The sequence below is a fragment of the Carex rostrata genome, chromosome 31 (assembly GCF_964058835.1).
Source record: "Carex rostrata chromosome 31, lpCarRost1.2, whole genome shotgun sequence".
Lineage (NCBI taxonomy): Eukaryota > Viridiplantae > Streptophyta > Magnoliopsida > Poales > Cyperaceae > Carex > Carex rostrata.
Window position 1 is genome coordinate 4,887,548 of NC_135948.1, and position 6,353 is coordinate 4,893,900.

Below are 6,353 nucleotides of genomic sequence, written 5' to 3' on the forward strand. Positions count from 1 at the left end.
GGTATAATTTTGGGAATATAATGGTTTAATTTATAAATTTTAAAAATGTTAGACTCCGATACACAAATGACCAAGGAAGTGCCCTGCCCAGTTTTGTAATTTGATTTGTATTGCTTGCACATTTTGTATATTAGATACGACTATCGGAACAAACTTTATAATGTATCAGTATTTTTGTGTTTTTTTTTTTCTGACTGAATTTGTGTTGTGGAGAGGGGATACAACGGTCAGAATATATAATGATTTCCACGTGTTTTCCTTAATTATAATGGTAGCTGTTTGGGGCTAGTCGAATTATGATTTATGAAACTGTTGGCTCCACGACAGTTTCAGGAATAAATTAAAGCAATACAATCCACCTCATAATCGATTGTAAGTTTGTAACTGAAGCTTCCACTTGTTCGTTTGATACTCGCTGTCGAGAGTAAATTGGACATCTTGAACCAGCAATTTTTTTATTTGAGGTAGCATGGTCAATTTGGCAGCAATTGCGTTCAGGAACAGTATGAGCCATCCAATTTACTTTTAACGGCATGGATAAAAAAAAGGTTGTAATTTACTCTGAAACGCATTGAGAAAAGAAGACCCAAAAGCAGTGTTTTATTTGCAATTGATGAAGATGTATATGTTGGTCATCTAAAATAATTGAGCAACCTATAAAATAAAAAAGGAAAGATAAAATAAAAAGAAGTTCATATAAATCGTTAGTTTGATCGTTGTGTTATCCTTTTTGTATAGCTTAAATAAGGTAAATTAAATTTTCTCAACGACAAATGGATCGATTGTATGTTTCTCTTTGCAGGGGAGGCTTGACTTAAATCTTCCTGCCCCTGACCCAGATGTGAGTTCTTATTTTGATGCTACAAAATAAAGCACTCTTAACAAATTATCAACGAGTTAAAATATTGTCCTTGCAACTTACTACAGGTTGCTGTCGAGGGATTAAGACTGATTATTAAGAAAGAGCTGACAGTGACTGATGTCGGTCCTCTAAAACGTATCGTTTTACCGAAGGCCAGTTATTTTCAAGAAAATTTCATAACTAAGACATTTGGTATTCTGACATTCGAGTACAATTTATAATTTGAAACTCCAATATTTGACTTCTCTTTTAAATTTACAGAATTGTGCTGAAGTCAACTTGCCAGTCCTAAAAAACAGAGAAGGGCGAAACTTGAGGATGCATGATATCGAGACTTTTCAGCTCTGGGAATTTAAGTACAAGTAAGTTGATACTTTTAGATTAAGATGCATCACTTGAGGGATGATTGGAGCAAAAAATGGGGGTGCCTTATAAATAATACCTGTGATGCTTTCAAGTCACACGAGTTCAGATCTGTTTCAGGCCAACAAAGGGGTAGTGTGGTGATTCAGTTTAATTGAGTTTGGCCTGGTTGGTCTAGATTCAATACCGCAGCTGAAAAATACTCTGTTTACTCTTATTGCCACAAAATGTGCTGCTGTTGTATAATAATCAGATCGACATTGTATATAAAGCTCTGTAGTGTTGCAGAAAGGAAGAATGTGATATTGTATTAATAAATAACTTATACTCTGTAAGATTTCTAAATTTATTTAACATCTCAGGTACTGGCCCAACAACAGAGGAAGAATGTACATTCTTGAAAACACAGGTGCGTAATCAATTCAAATATCGGTGCATTCTGAGAAGGATATTAGTCCTATTTCTCTAAGTATCTTAATTGAACTTTTAATTACAGGTCATTATGTTGAAACTCACAGTTTGCAAGCTGGTGATTCTGTTATGATCTACAAGGATGATGCCAAGGGTCATCTGGTATATATTTTTCTATACTAAGCATTTATGTTTTGCATTTTATTACTTTGCCAACTTATTTTATTACTTTACCAACTTTATGTCTTCAGTGAAAATTATCCAAGATATGTAACTGTGAGTAAACAAATATCCAAAGGTTTTTTAATCTACTATATATGCTCTCTTTGTTCCTAAAAAGGAAAGCTGTGTAATATATCGCTTAAGATCAATTTAAACAGTTGCCCCGACAAAAATTAAAATAACTTGAAAGAAAAAGATGAAATGTGCCTACAGGCTGTTAATTAAGCTCAACATCCTGTGCCTTCTTAATTTGATACAAGCAGATGATAAGATCAAAGAAGGCGGAGGTAGAAGAGGTGAATAACCCCACACAATTTGATGAGATCTTCGACTCGATTGTACCAGATTTTAAAATGGCAGGCCCCAGGTACTCTGACCTCTTCTCTTCGTGGGACCAAGGCACTACTGAGAATGACTTTGGTCTTGCTTTCCAGCCACTCCCTTTCTCTGATGAGGCAGCATCTACCTCTGGGTCTTCAGCACCTGCACTGGACTGGAGCCCCTCCTCCGGCCACCTCTAAGCTAGTGTCTGGCCATTAAACTAAGGGTACCATAGAATGTTGTGTTTTGTATCAGACTATCAGTATTGTAAGTTTCCTCAGGACCTTGTTCCGTGTGTTGTATTGTCTGCTGAAGTAAGCAACAGCTATGGTACCCTAGTTAGGTTGTTAGTGTTATTATAGTTTGTTGTGCTTTTGCTTGTTCTTGTTGTTTTGTCTTAATGTTATGTATTGTGATAGCCGTTAGCCAAACTCTAGGAAGCGGCCACCAAAATAATATAAATGCACCGTTTGTACTGAAAAATAATATAACTGTCTGTAAAACATTTATGGGCAATGTTTTGGTCGTGAACTCGTGATAATGCGCAATTTGTGTAATATGTTATCATTGTGCTTCCATTAGTAGCTCTTCATAATTTTTAATGTTCATATATAATAGATTTGTTTATCTAATTTGTTGTCTAGAATTGTAGTGTTTCTGTTTCTGTATTAGTTCCCTTGTTGGTATATTTTAGTTTTGGATATTATCCATGAGAAGAATTTATGTTCACTATTTGTTGTTACAAATTGTAACAACAGAAGCTAAAGAAATAGATATCAGACGTGTTTCCCTTATTAGCAACAAGGTACAATAGAACATACAGATATGCACACTTTACGGATTGTGTGCACACTCAATACGTGTTGCATTATTTACTGCTTGTTTTTCATTACAGTAATCATATATCAGGTACTGCTCCCGCATTCCAATGATCCTTTCTCGTTCCCAGGTGCTCAAGTTGTGTTTCAACCAAAAGGGAGGTGCATTGCTGCAATTTGAGTTGATGACTGACCCATCTCGCCATCCCACGCATGCATTGACATGGAAAGTTCTATACTGTGCAGCAAATGGTGCATTGGTCCAGTTGACTTCTCCCGTCCAGCCTGAATCATTCCATAAACTTGTATATACCTTCATTGGTTGCTGATTTGGGTACAAGATACTTGAATCATTCAATTTCCTGAAGACTCTGATCGGAATGCCATCAACGTACCATCTTCAAACATGGTTAAAGGTAAATTTTGCTACTAAATCTGACACATGAATTAATTTATGGGCTAATTGCTGAAGTAAGCAACCATACAGCAGAGATGATATTGGGTTTACCTGGGTTAGAATTTTCTCTTTGACTGGTGATGTTTATTACTAGTTCTAGCATTTACAAGCCTATATGGTTCATAGTTGATAACAGCCTTGAGCCCCTTGCCCTTATGTTCTCAAAGGTCAGTAATGGCGAAATTAGCCCATGCTACCTCAATTCCTTACTGCCCCTTCCTTTCTAAACCTCCCCTCTTCGCAATTTCTCTCCTCTACTCTCTCCTCTAGCCCCCCTCTATACTCTCCTTCTCTACAATCTCCAATAAATCTCCCCTAAACCAAAACCCTAGATACTCCTTCTCTCCTCAATTCAAGCTGGTAGATGGGTGGACAGCTACATACTCAGCACTGCTTCCTATCCCCACTTGATGAGCACAGGCGACTGCTGGTTGATTTACAACAGGCAGTTTGGATCAAACCAATCCCTCCGCTAGCTCTGCCGGCTGTAGATCAGCTTACACGGCTCTTGGTGGAGAGACATGGTGGAAATAGTACTAATTACCAGTTCACGCCCCTCCGATTGGGTTATCTGCTGAAACCGCCGGATTGGATATCTCTGGAGGACCTGGTGCTAGATGGAGAATATTGGGAGCAGCAACATCATTTTGAGGTGTTGCCATGGCAGTTCCTAGCAAAAACAGAGGAGATGCCAAGGATGACCCGAGTGGCGATCAAGATACATGATTTTCCGATAGATTACTGGCATCCATTTTATTTTCGACAGGCCATTACGGGGATGGGAACATTGGCCGGAGTGGCAGGGGATGTGCTCAGCGGTCATAATAAGGCCTATGTGCAGCTATTGATTGACTGCCCGGACTTGCAACTTATTCCCTATACGTTAAAGCTGGGGCATGAAGGAAACTGGACCCGATGCCGGGTTGAACTGACTGGCCGGCAGGAGCCTCTACGGGGTGGAGATGTTGATGATGGCCCACCTCACCCTGATCAAGGTGACGATCGGAACGATGGGGAAGATGATAATGGGGATGGAGGCGATGAAGGAAATGATGGCAATGATGCACTAAGATGGGCAAGGCTACTGTTGCAATTGCCACCGCCATATCTGGATCCGGCTAGGACTGGTGCACCGGCGGCTAGGGTTTGCAAAAACCAAGAACGGTTCATGGATGTTCATGGTGAGCCAGGTCCACTCAGGAGAAGCTGGGGGTCTAAAGTTGATTCTATCTGGGATCTGTTGGCACGTCATGCAAGCAAACAAAAATGCCTCTGCATGTTGGGTACGGTGAGGCAGCACGCCCACGCAAAAGGCATATTCCCGGCATACGATGACCACACTCAAATGGATAAAACAAAGACTCAGCTGCTAAAAACAAATACTGGAAAGTTCCAGGACTGCAAACGGTCACATCCTATGCAGAAAGGAGCACCTCTGGCCAAAAATGAAAAACCCAACAAAAAACCTTCCCCAATTAAATCAATTCTAGGCCCACCTCCTTTCAACATAAAAAATCACCACTTAAAACCCACCAATCCACATACCTCTCACCCTGCTCATTTTGAAAGAATCACAAAAGCCAAACTCCGACCACCACAAATGGCCACCTTTACACCTGACGATGAGCTGCTAATCCAAAAGTTTGTGGGTTTATCTACCTTAGATCATGACACCCCAGTCATTTCGCTGCCAAAGGAGGCTACCACAAGCACGGATTGGGAGTTGAGTCTTCTAGTTCGGGTCATCACTGACCGTACGGTGCTTGATGCACAGTTTGCAAGTGTTATGAGGAATGCCTGGGGAGTCAATCCAAACACCACCTTTGTCCAGATTGCTAAAGGATGCTACCTGGTGGAGTTTACTAACATAGAGGATATGCATAAGGCTCAGGTGGGAGGTCCATGGGTATATCGGGGAGACTTGGTGGCGACTAGGCAGGTGTCATCAAACTCTGAGCTAAAGATGGGGCATATTCAGCTAGCGGAAGTGAGTGTCCTGGTGTTTAATATTCCGGTCAACTCTATTAAGGAAGAAGGTCTCCAGTTGGTGGCAGCTGAGATAGGGATACCTGTCTCACCGCCGCAAGAGGGGTTTGTCAATGGCCGGCGTTTTGTTCGGTTCAAGGTGATGGTGAAGGTTGGTCAATCGCTTAAAGACAAGGTCAAGTTGGAACATCCTTCTTTGGGCTCTTTGACTCTTTATTGCACCTATGAGAAAATAGCAAGGGCCTGTTCTTTTTGTGGTGAGTTGGGCCACGAGATAATGGGCTGTCCAGAGCACAGGAGACTGTCTATACTCCTTAGTCAGCCAGGAAACAAGCATGAGAAAAACAAGGACAAAATACTGGAGCCGAAAAAAGGGCCCTGGTTGCTCAACTCGGCCCTAGTGCCAACAGAACAGGAAAATGAGGCCAAGGCACCTAACAGGCCCAAAAGGCCTTATGTTCAGACAAGGCAAAGCCCAAGAGAGAAGGCAACAGAGATGCAAGGGGTAATCACACTGTCACAGGGGGGGGTAGATCAACACAGTGAGCTAGAGTCAAATTTAAATAAGAAGCCTAGGCCGGCGAGGCGAGAAACGCCGGCAATGGATATATGAGTCTATTGTCGTGGAATTGTCGGGGTAGCGGGGGCACGACAATGGCCACGTTAAATAGATACCTCCGTTGTACAAGGGCGCAAGTGGCTTTCGTATCGGAGACGAGATGCAGGGTTAAAAAGGCAAAGGAGAGGATAGAGTCACTGACCTTGTGCAATTCTTTGGTGGTACCAGCGGATGGTTATTCTGGAGGACTTTGGATGTTGTGGGGGGATGAAGTAGAAGTTGAGCTGGTTAGGATGAATAGGAGTATGATAGCAGTAGAGGTCAAAGATAAAGGAAGGAGAAGCAAATGGTTAC

General features: G+C 41.4%; 1 long non-coding RNA gene across 1 annotated transcript; it reads left to right on the plus strand.

The window, feature by feature from the left end:
* The first annotated feature begins 565 nt into the window (after positions 1-565).
* On the plus strand, positions 566-1,280 carry LOC144547668 (uncharacterized). Its single transcript, XR_013509130.1, has 3 exons — positions 566-841; positions 928-1,014; positions 1,124-1,280. It is a non-coding gene; the product is annotated as an uncharacterized LOC144547668 (long non-coding RNA).
* Positions 1,281-6,353: the final 5,073 nt, after the last annotated feature.